Raw genomic sequence first — 24952 nt, forward strand, 5'->3', positions numbered from 1 at the left:
TCTTATCAATAATTGGAACCTTTTTTGATTGTCTTTTGTACTTTTGAGCTTTTTGGTCGTTTGCGTCTTCAATTCGTCGAATATGTCTTTTGTCTTCACCTTTTATTATTTAAACGAATATCACTTGTAAATAGAACAATTACAACTAAAAGCTTGTCTTTCTTGAGGAATAATGCTATGAAATATATGTTCGTTTTTAGCATTATCAAATATTCCCACACTTGAGCGTTGCTTGTCCTCAAGCAATATTGTCTTGAAATACTAGAATCACTTCTTTATTCTTCACACTTTGTACATCAGTGATTTCTATACGGCGGTATAAACAATGGTAGTAACGATATGGTTTACAGTCCCACATGACTATAAAAATTTAGATCCATTAAGGAAATTGGATCTTTATGAAAACATTTGATCTTTTGAAAATTAAATCTAGTTTTTACCCTAGATAAGTTTTTCGGGATAACCCTTTACCGGTGTTTGCAAAATATTTTTGTGGGTTTGGTGGGTTTCAGATTTGAAAATTTTAGCTCAAAACTTGCGGTTTTGTGTCACCCACTTGCTAACCTTGTATTTGGAAAGCAACACGTCCAGTTTACTTGTTCCGTATATTACCTTTCGGCAAACTACCGTCCGGTTGAAAGGAAAGCGTTGAACAAGCAACTGTTAAGGCAATGTCCCCTGACATGCTTTTAATTATGGTCTGTAACGTGTCGGACGCAATTACTATCCTTGGTAGGAGCAATAGTAAAGCTCACCCTTATAATTTTTCGGTATGGCACAAGGTCCTGTCTTTGACCATGCTATGCAACCACCGTTCTTACGGTTGACACCCGATTTAGTTCAGGTGACCTAATGAATTCCAGGTGAATTCCTAGGATTTTACGTTCAATGGTAATGAACGCATTGAAAATAGGGTTTTCAGAAAACAAATCGGTTTGTAATTTTGATCAAAATATTTTCTCGTTTAAGCTCGAGTTTAGATATCATCGAATTCCATGAGTTTGTAATTCTCAATCTTTAAGGTCAATCTCTAGGATTGAGCAATATCAGTCTTAAAAGCTGATTTTTAATCTTTAAGGAGATTATCCTTTCTGGGGATCTGATTCATTAGTCTTATCCAGCTAATTTGCATGGTGCCCCCCCATTGTACGAGATAAATCCTTCTCATGGTTAGGATAAATCTGACCACTTGGCGACCCTGTTTAATGATGAGATCCGTGGATTTCCTGCTGATTTTAGAGATGACTTTTCTAGATTTTTCGTCAACCTACAGCTGGTCTGGACGACAACTTCATGACCTAAATCAAGAAGCGCGTTTCTTTTTCGGAAGACTTTACTTCCTTTTAATGATGGAATTGATTCATCGTGTAGATCCATCTCTTCTTTTCTTTCATCGGGTAAAATAGTTTAATTTAGTCCAAAGCAAAAGTATTTTCAGTTATTTGTTACAGATATATGTGACATATGTTTAAGATAACTTGGTAAATTTTCCCACACTTGGCTTTTATTTTCCTTTTTATCGTCCTCTATTCCATTTTAAATGAATTTTAACATTTTAGTTTGTTTCTCAATTTATGTCCTTTTTGAGGTAACAATAATTTCGGTGTTAAAACCTAGTTTTATCGTTCATAAATATGTATAAACATGATTTTGAATTCATTTAATTGAAAATTTTGAAAAATTTTACTAGAAGTGGGTAGTCAGTATATAAGACCAGGGCTGTTCTTTTTTATCAGAGAGCACTAGATTCTAATACAACTACTGCTTTACTAGTATTTTTAATGGTAACCAAGTGTTTAAGATAAAAATTTTAAAATTCGAAAGAATTTAACCCCTTCCCACACTTAAGATCTTGCAATGCTGCCCTCATTTGCAAGAAATCAGTAACAATTTAAATTATTGAGGGTGATTTGTGTGAAAATGATTAAATTTTACCAAAGTTTCCAAATATATTGGCGTTTGTTTGCTGAATGATAAATGGTGCACATCATTTGTTCATTCCGTCTTGTTGTTATTTCACATATATTTTGCATCTTGTCGTCAAAATTAGTTGCTTTTGCTGAACTTAATGCCAGTCTTTGAAAATGCGTTGTTTTACCCTGTTGTGTACATAAGATAAACTGCAAACATATATACCTATTTTTGACGTTTGGTATATTACCCCACATTCAAAAATTATTAAAATCTAAAAATAAAAGTTAGATAATTATAAAAATGATTACAATATTAACAAAAGTATTAAACGTATCAATAATTACAAATTACAAAATAAAAATAAAATAATAAGTAAACTAAGGATGATATTGGTACCAATAGGGGTTCCAGGCATAACCATAAGTGCTATAGAATGCTTCGGCAGGGTCATACGTAGGATATGGTGGCTGCATCTCTATAGACCAAGGAGGGAAGATGGGTTTCGGTGTAGGAAAATAGTTTCTACCTATATGTTGGCAATGAGCTATGATCTGGTTCTGATGAACTTGCCAATCTTCAAATGCTCTCTGTCTAGCATTTTCGTATTCCTGAGAAGCTATAAACCTATGCATTTCTTGCATCTCATTCCCCCCTCCTACATTACCTTGCTGCTGGTTTCTCTCCACCTGTGGATGTCTACCATGGTATCGTACTGCGGCGTTATTTCGCCTCTTCAAAACTTTCGCACCATGGTATACATTTAAACCTATAGTATCTCGGGGTTCTGGCTCTTCTAGTAATAATCCCCCCCGACTTATATCCACACCGAGATATTCACCAATCAAAGTAATAAAAATACCACCTCCTATTATGCTATGTGGTCGCATCCCCCGAACCATAGCTGATAAATAATAACCCACACAATATGGTATACTTACAGAGCTTTGTGGGTCTCGAATACACATATGGTAAAACAAATCCTGTTCATTTACTTTTTCTTTGTTCTTACCCCTTTGTGTAATCGAATTAGCTAAAAACCTATGTATCACTCTTAATTCGGCTCTATCTATATCCAAATAAGAGTAATTTCCCCCTTTGAAACGGTGATGGCTTGTCATTTGACTCCACACACCGTGTGTATCAAAATTTTCATCTATCTTTCTACCGTTTAGTATCAATCCTCTACAATCGGCAGACGCTAACTCCTCAGGCGTATATATACGTAAAGCCTGAGCCATGTCCAGTAAAGACATGTGGCGCATCGAACCGCCTAACAAAAATCTAATAAAAGAACGATCGGTTAAACTAGCTACCCGATCATTCAACTCTATACTACATAACAACTCTTCACACCATACTTTATATACAGGTCTACGTATGGTGAATAAACATACCCAGTCATTAAAAGTAGAATTACCATACCTCTGTACAAGTAATTCCCTAATTGGCCCGGCCAATTCTACAGCTTCTAAGGGTCCCCATTCTATGACCCTCGGTACCTCAACAACCTTAGAGTGAAGAGTATGCAAACCCCGTTGATATTTTGGATAATCTATCCAAAGTCTGTCAAATCTCAGGTTCGGGTGCAACTCTTCCAAGTGCATATCGGAAAAGGTCATGACTGGATGAGGTACATCCTGCTTGTAGTAGTTATCCACCTCCTGTTGTTCCAAATTCTCAGCAGGAGCATTGCGGGCTTGGGATGAAGATTCACCCCTTTCATTCTGCAAAACACATCAAACACAAATTTTGTGCATCCAAATACGCATTAGTGTCAGCAAAATCATCAATCAAAATAATTACAATGACATTATCAATTTATATCAAACTTAAGCTTATTTTCACATTTTTATCAAATCTACACTTTTTCAAATAAGCATATACGAAAATTTTCGCCAAGTTCATAAGCATTCAACTCAAATAACATGTCAAAATAATCATTACTAGCAATTAAACAAGTCTCAAATGGCATTATCTTTCAAAAATCAAGTTCATGAATTTTAGACTTGAAAAAGTCCACTTTAATTCTCAAAATCATGTTTAGGCTCAAAGTTTGGATCATTTAACTACCTAGACATGTTACACTACTCAATTTAGCAACAATTCATAACAAAAATCGGCCATAACCTGTTTATATCAAAAAGCCCCAAATTTGCTCAAGAACACAAACCCTAGATTACTCAAAATTTGAAGTTTAAGGCTTCTAATCATGTTAAACAGCATCAATCTAGGTTATACAAGCATAATACATAAACAATTTAAGCTTAATTACACTAAAAAGCATCAAAATCAAATTGGGGAAAAAATAGCTCAAGAATACCAAATTTCGAATTAAATGGTGTTTAGGTGTAGAAATTTACCGTTTTTCTTGAGTAATTCTTAGATAGCATCCTTCTCAACATGATTTTAGCAAAAGATTTGGTGATTAACGGTTAAAAATTGGGATTTTGGGGTGTATTTTTCGGGTTTTTGGGGTTTTTGTTCGCTGTTCTTCGCAGTGTTTTTGGGTGGGGGAGTGAATTGATCGTTCAGCTCTTTTTATTTTTTTTTCTGATTTTCGGTACCTCCGCGAGTCGCGGGGATTTACCCTCCAAACTCCGCGATTCGCGGAGTTTGGTATATTTTTTTTTTATTTATTTTTTTTTATAATCATTAACTTTTGAAACAATTAAGTACTTAATTTTAAAATTTTGTTTCCCTTGTTATTTAGGATGAGGTCGTTTCGGATAGATGTCCTAGTCCGTCTCTCGACAAAATTTTAAAATTTGTCTTTTTGTAGCGATTGTTTTAAAAGCTAAGATTTTTGGGTTTTTTCAATGTTTTTGGCATACTTTAATTCAATAAGATTAAAAATAATGATAATAAAAGTTCTCGTCCCTCCCTCGGGTAAAGCAATTTCGGTTCAAAGACCTAGTCTTCAACTTACGACGAATTTTAAAAATCATATTCTTAACTTAATGAGATAAAGTAAATTTTTGTTTTTAAATTCACACAACTTAAATATAAAATTCAAAATTAATATTAAAAATTCATACCAAACTTAAAATTTGAAATGCATAAAATTAAAAATTAATATTTTAAAAATTAAAAATTCACACCAAACTTAATTTAAAAATTTATAAATTCATATCAAACTTATATTAATTTTTCAAATATTTACAATTTTAAATATATTAATTTAAGATTTAAATATTAATTTTAAAAACATGGTAAAAATAAATTTAAAAATCTTTTTGTCTTTTTATCCCACTTTAATTAATCAAATATTATCAAAAATATGCGCCCCTCTTTTCGGTAAAGTAATTTCGGTTCCAAAACCTAATTTAACTCATGACGAATTTTTGAAATATTTTGGGTTGATTGTTTAAAGATATTTATACCTTAAGAATAAACGTTAAATTTCGCAGTGATGTAATAAATTTTTGAATGATATCAATAATTTCGGTCGCCAAACCTAATTTTATTCAATACCAATTTAATACTTTTTAGCGAACAAATTAGCGTTTATTATCAAAAGGTTAAAAAAAAAAAAAAATAAAAACTGTACAGACATACCTGTGAAATAGATTTCTTAGTTATATGATCTATCCCATTCATAAGATAGTCGGTTTAATTGGTTTTCCATGGCTACATAGGCGTAACCTCGAGCATTCAGTGTCTTTTCTTCTAAACATATGAACGGTCCGTCTCTGCATAAAGTAACAAATTCGGTATTTGAATAGGTTTGATTATTTGAACATTTACCTCCATGTGACCATTTTCCGCATTTGTGATATCTTTCTAGGTGTCGTGCTCTTCTTTTCGCTGCGGATTTTGATTTTCCTTTACCAAATTGTAACTTATTATCTTCGCATCTGGATTCTTTTCTAACTCCGTCCATTCTTTCTCTGATTACTGATACTATTTCACTCGGTAGTATGTCATTATTACGTTTAGTGATCAAAGCGTGTAGCATTAGACCATGGTTTAGTTCACAGGCAGTCTTCATTTCGTAAAAACCTAAAAAAATAAAAATTCAGAATGGGGGAAGAAGACTAGTTCTTTAGGGTCTGCTAGGGAAAGACCATTCGGGTTCCATTTTCGAGAACTACACGAAAACAGACAATCTAACTCTAACAGAAATACATATTATCCTTTAAAGACTTGATTCTCCCCACACTTAGTTAGCTGTGGTGTCGAAATTGTGATTAACTTCGTTGTCGACTTCCATCGGACCATGTATGTAATGTTTAACTCTGTGACCATTAACTTTAAATTCCATCCCATTTGAATTTATTAATTCTATCGTTCCGTATGGGAAAACTCTTTTGACTATGAATGGTCCAGACCATCTTGATTTCAATTTTCCAGGAAATAGCTTGAATCGTGAATTGAAAAGAAGAACTCTGTCTCCTTCTTTAAATTCTTTTGAACTTTTGATTCTTTTATCATGCCATTTCTTCGTTCTTTCTTTATAGATTAACGAATTTTCGTATGCTTCATGTCTTATTTCTTCTAATTCGTTTAGTTGACTTAATCGTAGACGTCCAGCTTCATGTAAATCAAGATTACATGTCTTCAAAGCCCAAAATGCTTTGTGTTCAATTTCTACTGGAAGATGACATGCTTTTCCATAAACAAGTCTAAAAGGTGTGGTTCCAATTGGAGTTTTGTAGGCTGTTCTAAAAGCCCAGAGTGCATCCTCCAATTTAATGGACCATTCCTTCGGATTTGATCCTACGGTTTTCTCTAGAATACGTTTTAAAGCTCGGTTGGTATTTTCAACTTGTCCACTTGTTTGTGGATGATATGCGGTGGAGATTTTATGAGTTACTCCATATCTTTTAAGAACTTTCTCAAGTTGATTATTACAGAAATGAGTACCCCGATCACTTATTAAAGCTTTCGGTGTTCCAAACCTTGCAAAAAGACGTTTTAAAAAGTTGACTACAACTCGTGCATCATTAGTTGGGAGAGCTTGTGCTTCCGCCCATTTAGATACATAATCAATGGCTACGAGTATATATAGATTATTATTAGATTTTGGAAATGGACCCATAAAGTCAATACCCCAAATGTCAAATACTTCACATACTTGGATGACATTTTGTGGCATTTCATCACGTTGACTTATTTTTCCGGCCCTTTGACATGCATCACAGGATTTGCAAAGAAGGTGTGTGTCTTTGTAAATTGTAGGCCAATAGAATCCAGAGTTGAGGCTCATAATGCCCTCCTGTTGGTCCTTTGTGACAATGGTTTAATATTTTACTAGCTTCATCTCCAAATACACATCGGCGTATTATTCCATCAGGACAACTTTTAAACAGATGTGGATCTTCCCAGAAATAGTGTTTTATATCACTGAAGAATTTCTTTCGTCTTTGGTACGATAATCCTTTTTCAAGGAATCCACAAACTAAGTAGTTTGCATAGTCTGCAAACCATGGAATTTCTTTATAATCTATCTTCAATAGATATTCATCAGGAAAGTTGTCTTGTATGGCTGATTCATTCAGAACTTCTAATTCGGGATTTTCAAGACGAGAAAGATGATCAGCGGCGAGATTTTCTGCTCCTCTTTTATCTCGGATTTCAATATCAAACTCTTGTAAGAGTAAGATCCAACGGATTAATCTTGGTTTAGCATCTTGTTTTGAAAATAGGTATCTAAGAGCAGAATGGTCGGTATAGACCACCGTTTTTGCTAGAACGAGATATGATCGAAATTTGTCAAAAGCAAAGACAATAGCAAGGAGTTCTTTTTCAGTAGTTGTATAGTTTGTTTGTGCTCCTTGTAATGTCTTACTAGCATAATATATAGGTTGAAATCGTTTTTCAATCCTTTGTCCTAAAACGGCTCCCATTGCAAAATCACTTGCATCGCACATTAGTTCAAATGGTAGATTCCAATTTGGTGTTATCATGATCGGTGCATTAGTGAGTTTCTCTTTAAGAATATTAAAAGATTTGATACACTCATCTGAAAAGATGAATGGCGCATCCTTTTCTAGGAGTTTATTCATAGGAGTGGCAATTTTAGAAAAATCTTTTATGAAACATCGGTAAAAACCGGCATGCCCTAGAAAACTCCTAACTCCTCTAACATTGGTGGGATGTGGAAGTTTAGCAATTACATCTACTTTAGCTCTATCCACTTCAATTCCTTCTTTTGAAATTTTATGTCCAAGAACGATGCCTTCTTTAACCATGAAATGGCATTTCTCCCAATTAAGTACTAGATTTGATTTTTCGCATCTAATTAGCATTCGTTCCAGATTAACTAGACATGATTTAAATGTATCACCGAAGACTGAAAAGTCATCCATGAAAACTTCCATGCATTCTTCTATCATGTCGTGAAAAATCGCCATCATACACCTTTGAAAGGTTGCAGGGGCGTTACAAAGTCCAAATGGCATGCGTTTGTAAGCAAAAGTACCATAAGGGCACGTGAATGTGGTTTTCTCTTGGTCCTCGGGTGCTATTGGAATTTGAAAATATCCGGAAAATCCATCTAGAAAACAATAGTAACTATTTCCGGCTAATCTTTCCAACATTTGATCTATGAAAGGTAAGGGAAAGTGATCTTTTCTGGTGGCGTCATTTAATTTTCTATAATCAATACATACACGCCATCCTGTTACAGTCCTAGTAGGAATAAGCTCATTTTTCTCATTTGTAATGACAGTCATGCCACCCTTCTTAGGTACGCATTGAACTGGGCTTATCCATGGACTATCAGAGATTGGATATATCAAACCTGCATCTAGCAGTTTAATAATCTCTTTCTTAACTACATCTTGCATATTAGGATTTAGTCTTCGTTGGCGTTGCACATACGTTTTATGACCTTCTTCCATAAGGATTTTATGTGTGCAATACGAAGGACTTATTCCTTTAATAACATGAATCTTCCATGCAATGGCTGGTTTATGAGCTTTCAACACAAAAATGAGTTGTGATTTCTCATTTTCAGTAAGAGAAGACGATATTATTACAGGTAATTCAGATTCACCATGTAAATAAGCGTATTCCAAATGGTTTGGAAGTGGCTTTAACTCTAATTTCGGAGGTTCTTCTATCGATGATTTATATCGATATCTGTCTTCTTCTTTTAGCATTTGAATTTCTTCTGTTGTTGGTTCATATCCATTAGCTATAAGTGTAGCTAACATTTCAGCTTCATCAATTGGTTCATTACCTTCTCCTAAAGAACATTCTCCTGTTCCTTGTAATTCTGGAAATTCTTTTAATAATTCTGCATGTGCATCTATAGTTTGAATATAATAACATGTATCATCTGCAGATTGTGGTTGTTGCATTGCTCTATCAACTGAAAAGGTAACACTCTCATCCTCTATACTTAGGGTCAATTTCTTACCGAACACGTCTATCATTGCTTTAGCCGTGTTTAAGAATGGTCTTCCTAATATGAGAGGAACTTGAGAATCTTCTTCCTTGTCCAAAACAACAAAATCTACTGGAAATACTAAAGTACCAACTTTAACTAGCATGTTCTCCATTATCCCTCTAGGATATTTTATTGATCTATCGGCTAGTTGTATGCTTATTCTGGTTGGTTTCAATTCTCCAAGGTCTAGTTTAGCGTATAGTGAATACGGCATTAGATTTATACTAGCACCTAAGTCTGCCAATGCTTCTATTGAACTAAGACTACCCAGAAAACATGGAATTGTGAAACTTCCTGGATCAGATAGTTTTTCTGGTATCTTATTCAACAGCACTGCTGAACAATTAGCATTCATAGTAACAGCCGAGAGTTCTTCCATTTTCTTTCTATTTGAGATTAGATCTTTCAAGAATTTAGCATATTTTGGCATTCCTGAAATCACATCAATGAAAGGAAGATTTACATTTATCTGTTTAAACATATCCAAGAATTTGGATTGCTCGGCTTCAAGTTTTTCTTTCTTCATTTTACTCGGGTAAGGAAGTGGTGGTTGGTATGGTTTAACATAAGGTTTATCCTTAACTGTGTTATCTTCATTAACCTTCTCAACTACCGGTTCTTTTTCCTTATCTTGATCAGGTTGTGGTTCTTGTGGAGTAGGAATAGTTTCATCAGAAGTTGCAGGTATTTCCGGTGGTTTAAGTGTTGTACCACTTCTTGTGGTAATGGCTTTAGCTGTTTCATTTCGGGGGTTAGCATTTGTATCACTAGGTAGACTTCCCGGTTTTCTTTTACCTATTAACCTTGCTAGGTTACTTACTTCTTGTTCCAGATTTTGAATAGAAGCTTGTTGATTTCTAAATGCTTGAGCATTTTATTCATTAGTTTGTTTCTGAGATGTGAAAAACTGTGTTTGAGTTTCAACTAGCTTTGTCATCATATCTTCTAAATTTGGCTTTTTATCATCGGTTTGTTGTGGTGGTTTGTTTTGAAAATTCGGTCTTTGCTGATTGTAAGTATTATTGGATACTTGTTGATTGCTAGGACCTTGTTGGTTGTTGTATGGAATATTTCGGTTATAATTCTGGTTTTGATTGTAAATCGGTCTTGGCGGTTGATAATTATTCTGATAATTATTTCCAGGCCTTTGGTTTATGTATGAAATATTCTCTCTTTGTTCCATTGTTAATTCAATACTGAGACAATCTTTTGTCAAATGTGGTCCTCCACACTGCTCACAACTAATTCGTATTGAGTGAATATCCTTAGTCATCTTTTCCATTCGTCTCTCCACAGCATTTATCTTTGCGGAAATAGAATCTAAGTCATGGCTAGAATCGGCTCTAGCTGCTTTAGATGATCTAATGATGTCTTTTTCTTGGTGCCACTCATGTGAGTGGGAAGCAGTGTTATCAATAATTTTGTAAGCATCAGTTTCGGTTTTCTTCATAATAGAACCACCAGCTGCTATATCTATGTCTTTTCTTGTAGTGATGTCGCATCCTTGGTAGAATATTTGTACTATTTGACAGGTGTCTAAACCATGTTGCGGACATCCTCTTAATAACTTTCCATATCTTGTCCACGCCTCATATAGAGTTTCATTTGGTTTCTGTGTGAACGTAACAATTTCTGCTTGAAGTCTTATGGCTTTAGATGCAGGAAAGAATTGTTTAAGAAATTTGTCAACTAAAACGTCCCATGTATCGATCGCCCCTTCAGGTAACGATTCCAACCAATCTTTGGCTTCTCCCTTTAAAGTCCAGGGAAATAACATGAGATATATCTGTTCATCCTCCACTTCTCGGATTTTAAATAGTGTGCAGATCCTATTAAAGGTACGTAGATGTTCATTTGGATCTTCCTTCGGCGCACCACTAAATTGGCATTGATTAGTCACCATGTGTAAAATTTGTCCTTTGATTTCATAATCTGGCGCATTAATGTCTGGATGAGTAATTGCGTGACCTTGGCCAGTGCGTTTAGCTCTCATTCGGTCTTCCATACTTAAAGGTTCCAGATTCTCCATAATTGAATTTGTTGAATCGGTATCACTAGATGATTCTGATTTAATGGTTCGTTCCTCAACAATCTCTGTTTGAATGATTGGTGGTTCCGGAGGAAAGTTTAGTGGTTCAGGATCTACGAACCGTTCCTGAATATTCTCCGGATTCTCAATTGTGAGGTTGGGTTCAAAAAATGGATTATCGGAAATTTGAACTGAAGTACTTGGTCGACTGGATGACGATTCTAAAGAAAAATCAACGGCGGTTATATTTGCTAAATGTCTTGATCTAGTTACAGGTGGTGAACGTACAAAAGGTGATGAACGTCTTGCTCGGTGCATTCACTGAATATCCTATTAGTTTTTAAAAGGAAAGAAAAATTATAATAAGTTATCCAATCAATAGACTTTTCTGATTTTGCCCACGTTTCGAATAGCCAAAAGATGCAGCAGAGGGGCAAGATTCGTTTGGTCTCAATATAATTGAGGACTGTTTGGCTCCAATAACCCGGTCCACGTACAAATCCAACTATTACTACGAACCAGAAAATTTTGATGTCTATTAATTTAACCACTTAAAATAAATTTTCGTAATTTTAAGAAAATTTAGATAAGAAGTAGAAAAAATTCTAAGTCCTAAAAACTAGAATGGCGAGAAATAAGAGAGAAAAAGAGTTCGTCGCAAAAGGTCGAAAAAGAAAAAAAATGGTTGAAAAATAAAAGGTGACGGAAAAATAAAAGAAACTTATAAAAACTTAAAAATACTTTACTAACCTAACCTTATTACTACAACTAACTTAAAATTATAATCGCAAATTGAAATTACTAATTGGAATGATAATTGATACATAGTAAAAGGTCTAAAAATATTAAAGCTTACAGGAAAAACTAAATTCCAAATGGAAATAACTTAAAAAGAAACTAAAACTTAAAATGGCGTCGCAAAATTCTAAAGCACCTAAATCTTAGTCTAAAGAAAAAGCACTTAAGGAATTCTACGGCAAAGCCTAAAAATCTAGGAGTAAAAATAACTATAGCAAAAACTAAGTTTAAAATTAAATATGAGCTAAAAATACAAAAGTTATGCTACAACGATTAAAAAGGGACAAAATATAAAAATATACAAAAAGTTGTAAAAATTACAATTTTTATAAAAATATTATTTTTATATTATTTATTTAATAAAACTACTAATTTTACAATTTAAATAAATTAATTAAACTAAAAATACAAATTAATTAAAAAGTAAAAGTTAAAATAAAACTAATAATAATAATAATAATTATTAGGGTTAAATAATAATAATAATTAATTAATACCCGTAATTAATGCTGAATTAGGGCTTCTGTCCGTGTGTCAGATGGTCTCCGCGAGTCGCGGTATTTTATGCTTCAAACCCCGCGAGTCGCGGGGTTCCAGAATTCAGATGACAGCTTTCAATATTCGACGCGTTTTTTCTTTATTTAATTTTTTTTTTATTTTCTGTTTTCTGTTTTTTAATTAAATAAAAGATATTAAAACTTATATTTTTATAAACTAAAATAAAAATAAAGAAACTTATAAAACTTAAATATTTAACAAAATCTTAAAAATACTTATATTTTTGTTTTTCTTTTTATATTTTCGAATTTTTAAAACGTATTTTTACAAAAACGACTTTTAATAAAAGTAACTAAAAATCTTTTTTTTTTATATTAGCGTTGCGCTTCCGGCGTTTAAGAGTGTTCCCCGGCAGCGGCGCCAAAAATACTTGATGTTATGCGAGGTGTATATAAAATAGTTTATATTTTAGCAGAAAAAAAACTATTAAATACGATACAATTTTACACAAGATATTTATTTATTTATAGAATGGATATACTTAAACCTTGCTACAACACTTATAGGCAGTGTACCTAATCGTACAGTAGTGTAGTTTTTAGTAAGTCCGGTTCGTTCCACAGGGAAATTTTTAAACAAAGCTCAACGCTATATTAATTTACTTTTATAAAAATACAAATATATATTTAAGTAATATTATTATTATTATAAAGGGGGGGTTTTTACCGTTTAATGACCGGTTTGTCGATTTTAAGACTTTAGTCGCAGTTAAAACCTAATGTAAAATATAAAATAAATACAAGACTTAAATTAAAGCGTAAAGTAAATAACGATAATGAAATTGCGAATAATAAAAGTGCGATAAAATAAACTTACGATAATTAAAAAGTACGATAATTAAAAGTGCGATTAAATAACAATAAATAAAAGTGCGATAATTAGAAGTGCAATTAAATATAAAATAAAGGAAATTAAATATGAAATAAAAGAATTATGCTTATTTAAACTTCCGTAATCATGATGTTTGACGTGTTGATTTTAGTTTTATGCCCATGGGTTAATTGTCCTTTGTCCTGGATTATTTAATATGTCCGTCTGGTTTTTGTCCATAACAGTCCATCAGTCATAAATATAAAGTGCGAGTGTCCTCATAAAATTATTCTTATACCCGAAGTTAAATATTCCAACTAATTGGGGATTCGAATTGTAACAAGGTTTTAATACTTTGTTTAATGAATACACCAGGTTATCGACTGCGTGTAAACCAAGGTTTTACTACTTTGTTAACAATTACACCAATTACCCTTGAATGTAATTTCACCCCTGTTTTAATTATTCTAGTGGCTATTAATCCATTCCCGTGTCCGGTTAAATGAACGATTATTCGTACATATAAATACCCCGCCCATCGTGTCCGATCGAGTGTATATGGTAATTTATAGGGACGCCCAATTGTAAATCTTTATATTAACATTAACAAACTATCATTTAGTTAAACAAATATAAAGCCCATTAATAGCCCATAGTCTAATTTCCACAAGTGTCGTTCTTTTGTCCAAACCCCAATTATGGTACAAAGCCCAATTACCCAATTTTAGTAATTAGCCCAACATCATGATTACTTCGTTTTAAATAAGCACAATAATAACTTAGCTACGAGACATTAATGTAAAAAGGTTGAACATAACTTACAATGATTAAAAATAGCGTAGCGTTACACGGACAGAATTTCGACTTACACCCTTACAACATTCGCTAACATACCCTTATTATTAGAATTAAAATTAAAATTAAAATATAAATTATATATATATATATAAATTTTACGTATGATAAGAGAAGAAAAAGATATGAATTGCGATCAGAATTCGGTTGGCTTTATAGGGATTTTCGATTTTTAGGGCTCCGCGACTCGCGGTGAATTTTGCCTTCAAACTCCGCGAGTCGCGGAGTTTGAAATTCCAGCTCAAATCTTGGAGTCTTTCTCTGCCGACGGTTTTTATTATATATATATAATATATATATAATTAATATAATTAATTATATATTATATTATATTTATATACATAGTTAACTTGTAATTTTTAGTCCGTTGCGTCGAGCGTTAAGAGTTGACTCTGGTCCCGGTTCCGGATTTTCGAACGTCCTTGCGTACAATTTTATATTTTGTACTTTGCGTTTTGAATCTTGTACTCTTGTAATTTCGAGACGTTTCTTATCAATAATTGGAACCTTTTTTGATTGTCTTTTGTACTTTTGAGCTTTTTGGTCGTTTGCGTCTTCAATTCGTCGAATCTGTCTTTTGTCTTCACCTTTTATTATTTAAACGAATATCACTTGTAAATAGAACAATTACAACTAAAAGCTTGTCTTTCTTGAGGAATAATGCTATGAAATATATGTTCGTTTTTAGCATTATCACCCCCCTTAAAGAGATTCCGTCCTCGGAATCTGGTCTACCAAAACAAATAAAATCACAGGTTCTAATCACATCCACTGTTCTCTAATCTAAGTGCTAGTCAAACGTACGATACACAAGTACTCCAACACACATAGTCGGTTAAATCACCACCAGGGTCTTTCTCATCAACAAAATCAACAAATTTACTTACCAAAATCAATAACCAAATCAAAACTCTTATCATTTAAAACCAACCACCGTTTCTAGGAAGATGTAAAGGATAACTAACTTTCATGACAAACACCGTCAATAATAATTATGGTTACCACAAAGTTCGTACTTCTAGCAATCAGCATTCTCAATTTCCACGGTCCTTTCATAGATCAAGGTCCATATCAAATCACTATGTCATCTATTATCAACAAATTACTCATTTTGTCATAGCATCTATCTCTTTTATGCAGTTATCTTTCTTAAAAATTTCTAAGTACATGCAACAGATATTCCTCTAATTCACTAAATTCCAATCATACATCACAATAGTCAGACAATTTACTACACAATTGACCATAGTATCACACTCTTCTCTTGCACACATAATTAAGTATCATCGGTCAATCATATTTCAAAAACTGCCCAAGTCATTTTCTATCCGAGTTCTAAGATAAAAGGATAACAACTCATCAGTTCAATACCATCTACTGTTAAACTCCTTTTACACAGGAAACAACACATAGACAATACATCGATCCGTCATCGATTCTAATAAATTTTCACACTTTTTCCCCAGTCATAGGTAATTGTTCACCATTTAACCCATCAATTATCACTAACATTTTGGTTTCCGTCAATTCTCCATAAAAAGTTCTACATTAGAACGACAATTGCACATCACACATCATAAAGACGAATGGAAATCCACTTTTAATTCATCATATGTAAACCATATCATCAGGTTATGAGATTACCCATTAGATAACTCCATCGAATTTTCCAATTCAATTCATCTAAACCATAAATTCGTCGTCATCACATTACTTGAAAACACTTGTTCAATCCATTCCCGCAATTTCTGAACCACAATGTCAACACCGGTTCACTAAACTTACCCAAATTTGTAGTTACATACCCATTACTAACCCGGTATTTAAGAAATTAACCACAATTCTCGCAAGAATATTATTATATATACTCAATAATCCGTCGACTAGAATATATCTCTGATCCTCTCTTCAACAATAAGAATTATTACAAACACGATCATCAAACCACTTTCAATCATACCATCAATGATTTATACTAACGGATATCCACGTATACTGTTATGACACGGTTATTAACAAGTTATATCCATCAAATAATCTCAGCATACAAATCGGACACCACACACTACCTCAGTAAGGTTATCACTTGGTTAAAACTCCATTAAGATTCGCAATTTAACAATGTTTAACCAATAATAAACCAATATCTAATTACAGTCCAACGATCAATACCAAATCTGAAAGTCAACTTCTGATCAAAATCCTCTGAAAAATCGCAATAAACCAACATTAAAGGAAATTCCACTAATAAATATCAATCATTATCCATCAAGTTTCTTTCTTTAAGAAGATTTCATATATACATAATCAAACTATAGTTTACAATCCATCGAAACCATATATATACCAAACATCAATTATCATCTTATTCGTCACTTGCTACGTCTCCTCCGACTCCCGAAACTACTGCATGATTTACCATGATGTATTTTTGTTGGCCAGACGTAATACATCATCCTAAATCATATTTTCATTTCGAGTATTTCGGAGCAAGTCCCTAATCAAGTCTGTCAATCTATCACAGTATGTTCCTCTGGTCACTGATAGTTACAATCCACTAATACAAATTTATTCTAACGTAAAGTTTCTAACTGGGTCACCTGATTGCAACTATCTCGGTATACTAACGCACCTGTCACAATCACACTGTTCGAATTTACCTAACTGATCCACTTTTGCAAACACACTGGTAAATCCTGACATTTCTACCCAAATCCTCTACAGTTACAACTGTTAAATGAAGAAGTTATAGTTCCCTCAGAACATGATATCATCAACCAATAACTAACCCCATCATTACCATTCATATCCCTGGAGATTACAATCGTCAAGTACAAATGTCACACAACTCTCAAAGTATAGGAATATATTAAATCATACCATGCAATTCCAACGATGTTCCAATCACAATTCTAAGTCAAAAGTCACATATTCTCTAAAGAGTTCACACGGTTCACCGCCCACATTCCCGCCGTATATAGTCACAACTGTCAACTAACGAGATCTCACTACCGTTGGAAATAATCGTGGTCAAACCATACCAATTTACTCTAAGAAAATACTAGCCACGATATTCCCAAAACATCGTCCGACACTTCCACTGATCTTGAAGTCAGTAGTACAATTATTATCTAATCTAAGGTCAAGTCAAAGTCTGTCTCTATCTCCTCAAGAGACCAAATAAGGAAAGCCTCCCCCAATAAATTTCTAAGGACCATACACAAGGTGATGTTAAACCAAAGTAGGAAGATAGTTCTACTTGACAACCCTACAGGTTCCACACAACAAGTCCAAGCATATAATATCACTACTAGGCCAGTCACCTACTGTTTCAGTCACAGTCTGTAAACCTACAGACTACATATCATACGGCCATAAACTAAGGTACAAGTCTCGGGTCAAGAAATAAGGGAACTACTACCTAAACAGTCCCCACTGGTCACTACGTGTGTCCAACCAGTCAACGGTCTATGGTAAAGAGAAAGACTTCTTACAAGTCTTAATTTAATACAACCAAAGTACGCATAACAATATCAGATCAACTCCGGACTAACAGGCCAATCAAAATCAGTCATACTAACTAATACCTAAAGCATGATACTTAACAAATCTAACATGTTGCATACAATAAAAGTAGCAAATCCAAACTAGCATGTAAACACGCTATAGTAACTAAGCCACTATGTACTAGCTAAAGAGGAAAATTTTCTAAGGCCATTTAACCGTTTCCACTACCATATCAAACAACATTTATGAAGCATACATATCCACAAATGATGACTTACAATATGCACTAACAAATTACAAAATGTAATAAAACACGTACCGGCATTTAAGTCATCTTATGTATCACAAGCCTCCGTCAACATCTAACATGCTCCAACTATATCATCTGTGGGGTTTCTCCTCTCCTGTCCAACAACAAGAGCAGAAGATCACCCGGCTGATAATGTCTGTGCCCCGGACCCCACCCCAGAACTCAATCTCTGATTTGCCGAACACTGTAACGCTTTGTATCCCATAAGTTGATAAATCCTCTATATATATATATATATATATATATATATATATATATATATATATATATATATATATATATATATATATATATATATATATATATATATATATATTATCTCTGCAAGAATCCACATCCCACATTTAACATCGCAAGAAGGAATCATACCCCGCAGTAGAACAACATGTACCTGTCACTCCTCATCTTTTACAAAGAACCCATATCGTTTTATCTTTATCCTTCTACTTGATTAAATCCAATAAACTTCCTAATTCACTGATCAATTTAACCTGGAATACCTAAAAGGTCGAGTACACCAACTCCGTCCAACAGAATCTTTTTCTTTATTTTATTACTTTTACTACTGGCGACGAATGCTTCTGTATCAGATAATAGTACGGTTGTCGAACTGTTGTCGAGGTTGTATCATCGGTGACTAAAATATTATCCATCGCGGTTACATCTAAGCAGAAACTGAACATCCACCTGACACTGACTAGACCGTCTGATCTGAAGTATAATATCTAAGTCCACTTGTACTTACTGCTCTAACGTATATTACCTGCCCCGAATCTTCAATAACTGTCCTTACAACCTTGACATCTGTCTCCGAGGTTCTTCACCTGATATAAATCTGTACTCTGCAGCTCTAACTGTTCTAGGGGCGTTGGGGTCACAGCGTTACCGTCACTATCAATCATACCTGTACTGCACATCATCTTACACCAAAGCTTAGTATAAACTCGGTTAGTACTAACAACTAACACATAACCTGTCCTAATACTCACTTAACCCATCCCCAGCATGTTATGTTTGACATGACTCTTCTAAGTTTGGGAACATGACATGTAGATCACAATGCACATGCTGCCAAACTCAGCTCTGATACCAACTTGTGACACCGCTGATTTTTTTTTTTTTATAAATACGTGGCGGAAGCATTAACCTTAATTAAACCATTATAATAATATAAACATATCATAATTACATAACCAAAACAGTTGACAGCTAGCATTTAACTAATACATATGGTGTCACGTGACGTTTCAACAAAAGTTTAGTTTTATAGGAAAAGACACATCAGAGTTGGCTCCTGTCAAACATAACATCAGCATGCCCCGTCTTCTCCCCAAAAGCATCATCTCTACAAAAGCTAATAACCTGCAGGGAGGAGATGGAGGGGAATTAGCACGAAGCTAAGTGAGTACGACTAACCACAGGCAATAGTATACAGAACAGTTATACTATTCATGTCACAAAGAGCTAACACACAAACATCACCCAAGTGCCGTCTACAGAGACTCTGGTGGCTCGGCCAAACCATTAACCACCAGTTGATCGGGCTGGGGCTTACCAGAAGTTCCTCCACCACCGTATGTATATACATAATCCACACGCGACGGACGCGTCATTCACATATATATACACCACGGTTGTCTAGGCTACCACAGAGGAACCCAACCCGCAGGTTGATCTCTCCTACCGAGGCTACCACAGAATAGGGACGCACTGGGCTCCAGCAGACAAGCATCAACTAACATGCAGTCATCACAGCATACTAACTAACTATATCAATAAGTACAACTAACTAGCATGGCAGTCATAATATAACATGCTACTCTATACTATATTCCACAGTCAGTCCCACTCACCGATTACCAGCAAACGAGAAGGTGTTCAGCTATCTAATCACTGAACCTTCTCTTTCTCCTTTTCTCCTGAGAAATACATATACACGAGTTAGTTTATGTCCATAAACACCAAATAACACAAATATAGAAATTTTGTCAAAAAATCTGTCCGCTAAAATTTTTCTGTTTAACACTTATGCATTTTTGAAATTTACATCAAAATCTCAAAATACAAACGGACAGCATAACGGCTAGAAATCAACACTTAGTAAAAATTTCACTGTCTAAGACCATCGGTCGATCGTCAGAGACTATTGGCCGATCGTCACTACTCCATCGGCCGGTGGACTACACCATCGGTCGATCGTTAAATTTTCAACCGTTCGTCGAAGGACTTCCACCATCGGTCGATCGTCTAGTCCGTCGACCGATCCTCTCACTCCATCGGTCGATGGTCAGAGACCATCGGCCGATGGTAGTTCATCTGCAGAAGCTGAAGCCAAAGTGACGGGTTTCACCCAAATTCATCCAATTCTTGCTCTAGAGCTCGATTTTTAGCTCAAAACTGACCAAATCTAAGACACTATACATCAAGAAACATAAACCCACAAGATTTGGACTCAAACAACATCAAATTCAACTCTTTTGACCCAAATTACCCACTTTGTAAAAACTATCACAAAAACCCAATTTTCTTGAAGATTAAATCATGAAAACTTGTGATTCTTACCTTGATAGAATCAGTAGATCATAAGGAACACGAAAATGTAAATGATTTGAGCTCAAGAACAAAGATTAGAAATTAGGGTTTGGTATGTGAAAGAGATGAAGGTACGGGAGGGTTTGGGAGTTTTCTAGAAAATGGAAGAATAACCCTCCCACCAAACACTTATGAGTCTTAAAACTCATACATCACAACACACGGGTATTTATCAGTTATCTGATATCTTTCGTACATCATTTGGCAACCCAAACGAAGTCCAAATTAAATAAACAAACCTGTTCTGTGACCCTTGTCACAAACTGGTCATAACCACGTCATCAAATAACAATAAATGTTAATTAAAATAAAAACATATAAAACCACACAACGGCAAAATAGACCATTTCAACTAGGCCCGATTCAAGGATGTTACACCTACCCGGGTCGGTCTTAGACTCACTAATGCAACCTAATTCCCTACAACCAATGCTCTGATACCAAATGTGACGCCCCGTACTAAATCATCATGTACGGACCATCATCAACAGGATCATTACAAGGTTAAGTACTAAATACGTTTTCAAAACAGAGTTTGCATTCATTAATAAAAGTGACGTCATAACATACGTCAATTGTTTTACAAATCAAAAGCATGCTTCGCTAAGTAGAAGCAATAAGTAAGTGTACGTGACCCCAATGGTCGTTACATAACATAGTTTCAAAAGTAAATAAGTTTGAATGCAAGATAAGTAGTCATGCGATAACAACTCTAAGCAGCGGGTTCTACAGCACGACTAGTATGATAGCGGAAGCGACTTCAAGCACCTGAGAAATACATGCTTAAAATGTCAACACAAAGGTTGGTGAGCTATAGTTTAAGTATAACAGTAATGTAAGTAGGCCACGAGATTTCAGTGCTACAACGAGCGTTTCAAAAGTATGTAAAAGTATATGCTTAACCGTGGGCACCCGGTAACTAACTTAACGTTTAATGTACCCCCTTAAAGTGCACTTGGCAAGTGCGTATAACCTCGAAGTATTAAACACTCATTAAATGCTAGCGCGACTAGCCCGAGTGGGGATGTCAAACCCTATGGATCCATATCTAAGATTCGCGTTCACGGTTCAAAAACCAATGATTAAACGTTACCGAGCTATAGGGAATGTTTCTGCCGTTATATAACCCACACATATATAAAGTTTAAGTACTCGTGCCTAGTATGTAAAACATAAAATCCGCATGCATTCTCAGTTCCCAAAATAAGTTAAAGTAAAAAGGGAATGCTATAACTCACAATGATAGTAGTAGCGGTAAAGTAGTAGTCGGGAAATGGTGTGCAAGTAACGGTCCAAATGTCCTCAACCTAAGTCAAATAGCACTAAGTCAATAAGTCGTCTCAAAAGGTTTACAAGTATGTAATTAAGGTCATAAGGGTCATCATCAATCATCATTAAACAAAAGGTAACAAGTAAGGTTCGTTTATGAAAGTCGTTTAAAACAAAGGCTGACTTGGATCAGTCACCCCGGCCTCTACACAAACCGAACAGAGGTGAGGCCAGTGGCTATGGCTCCGTATATGAGTCGTTTAAGTGTGGTTAAATTTACAGAAGCTAACTCGTCTTGACCGTGGCAACGGTATATGTGCGAGTAGGTCTGAAATTTTCTACACAACGTTAAAGGACATAGTGACGAACGGAGGGCCATAAATCCTAAACCGTAACTCGGATGAAGACGAGTCCTAAATGAAAAATTATCTACCCGAAAAGTTTTATCCAAAACTCAAGGTTAGGTCAGCCCAGACCCACGGGTCTGTTCCAGAAATAGCTGAACAGAAACTTTTGGACAGAAACAGTGGGTTTTAGGTGAGTTCCGGTGTCTTGGTGCTTGATGCTCATCATGGTTCTCATCCTTGATGCGTATAGCTTCAAGTGTACAACTCGTTGATGTGTTAACATCATCTTGACCAAGGTTTGTCCATCATAACTCAAGTGCAAGTCTAAGACATGAAGAACAACTCATCTAAGTGTTGTAAGTGTTTTGATGAACCAAAGTTACATCAAAGTCTTAGATTTAGCACACACATGAAATGTAAAAGTAATACAACTAAATTTTGACAATTATAACACAAGTGTGAGTTCTTAAGACATGTAGATCAACTCACTTAAGAGTTGTATGAGGTTTGATGAACCAAAGTTACATCAAAGTCTTAGTTTCAACACTTATATGAACTTTAGAAGTAAAAACAAGTTATAAACTTAAATTATCAACTAGTAAAGTGTATGTAAGCTTTGTAGCTTTTGTTTATGACAAATTAAGAAGACCATAAGCTAGATAACTTAGATCTTCCAAAGGTATTTGAAGTTGTAACTAGTAAGTTACACTTCTATGTTCTTGAAACTTATAAGTTAACTTTTAAGTTCAAGAAAATTATGAGATCAAGACTAACTAGTAGTTCTTGACCAACAAACCAACAAACAAGTAATTTAGGTGCATAAATTAAAGAAACAAGTTAATTAAACAAGTAGTTAGTTCAAGTGTTGCTCATACTTTAAAGATTCAACCAAAGTTGACCTTTAAGTAAAGTAAACTTTAAGTTTACTTCCATGACTTGCAAGTATGATTTTAACAACAAAGAACTCATAATCTTTGAAACAAATAAAGTAGAAAACTAAATAAACAAGAAAATGATTTATAGTTGCTCATACTCTTAAAGATTCAACCAAAGTTGATCTTTAAGTGAAGTAACTTCAAAGTTACTTCAAGAACTACAAGTAATGAGTTTATACAACTATGAACTTTAATCTTTTGAAACAAAATATGTAGAACATAACTAGATAGATTATGTTCTTGATGTTCTTGTTATAACAAGATAAAGATGAAGAATCAAAACTAGAAAGTTTGATCTTGTAACTTAGTAAAGAAAGACAAGTAAGTAAGTAAATAATAACTAGTAACTTACAAGTAATCAACCTTAAACAAGAACAAGTAACAATTTAACAACAAAGAATGATGATGAAGTTGGATTGGAAATCGGTTTTGGTTGAAGAAAAAAAAGAGAAATAAAGTTCATACACTTACAAGAACTAGAGAGAGTTTGAGAGAAAATTTGAAATGCTAGTGTGTGTGTATTTTGGAATGAAGACTAGTAAAGAGTAAGTAAGCAAAATGGAAAGGAAATCACACCCTTGGCCTACACCAAGGGCGACGGCCAGCAGCCCATTCAAAGGGGGTGGCTTTAGTTCCTTGGTCACTAGTGTGTAAGGCTTACAAAAGGTGGATAATAAGGGTGTTTACATGGGGATTAAGTGCAACAAGATTCCAATTCTAAGCTAACCATCTAGTTCCAAGTTAAATGATACTTACAAGTTGCAAGAGTGGGCTAATTAATCCATAATATAAGTAGGGTGGGCTTACACAAGTCCATTAACACTAAAAGGCCCAAGTTTGCAAGTAGTTAGCAAGTAATCCAATAAAAGTCCAACTTAAGCCCAAGTAACTAACTAATAGCTTTAGTTAATTAAAATGATTAATAAAATTAATCATGAATGTAAATAATATCTTAAAATATTATTCGTGCAAGTTCCGGGTGTCACAAAGACGTTTCGGGCATTTAAAGTTCAAGTACGGGCAATCAAAGCAACATGTAAATGTAATAACATACATTCGATTAATCACACGTATTAATAATAATAATTATTAATAATTAAACGTTGGAAAAACCAGGGTCGTTACACTATTAGTATATAAAAGATAAGATATGAGTGCTCACGTATCAATATTGAGATTCAATATTGCAGGAAAGTGCGTAGACGCAACGGAGATGATAAACACTAGGTTGACCTCACGAGCTATACCCCCGAACCATACCCATAACCTCCATAGCTATAACCTATAATTTTCTTAACTCTATCTCGCTCGAAAAACCCATTTTGTAAATACTTAATAATAATAATAATAATACCAATAATAATAATAATAATAATAATAATAATAATAATAATAATAATAATAATAATAATAATTATAATAATAATAATTATAATAATAATAATAATAATAATAATAATAATAATAATAATAATAATAATAATAATAATAATAATAATAATAATACGGAGTAATTAAGGTAGAGAGAATGAAGTGTGTGTGTAACACAGAATTTCGTCTAGCTTTTAAAGATGTTGGCTGAAATGGAACCCCATGCGATAGCATGGGTTCCATGCCCATTTGCCATGCGATCGC

The sequence above is a fragment of the Rutidosis leptorrhynchoides genome, chromosome 11 (assembly GCF_046630445.1).
Source record: "Rutidosis leptorrhynchoides isolate AG116_Rl617_1_P2 chromosome 11, CSIRO_AGI_Rlap_v1, whole genome shotgun sequence".
Taxonomy (NCBI): domain Eukaryota; kingdom Viridiplantae; phylum Streptophyta; class Magnoliopsida; order Asterales; family Asteraceae; genus Rutidosis; species Rutidosis leptorrhynchoides.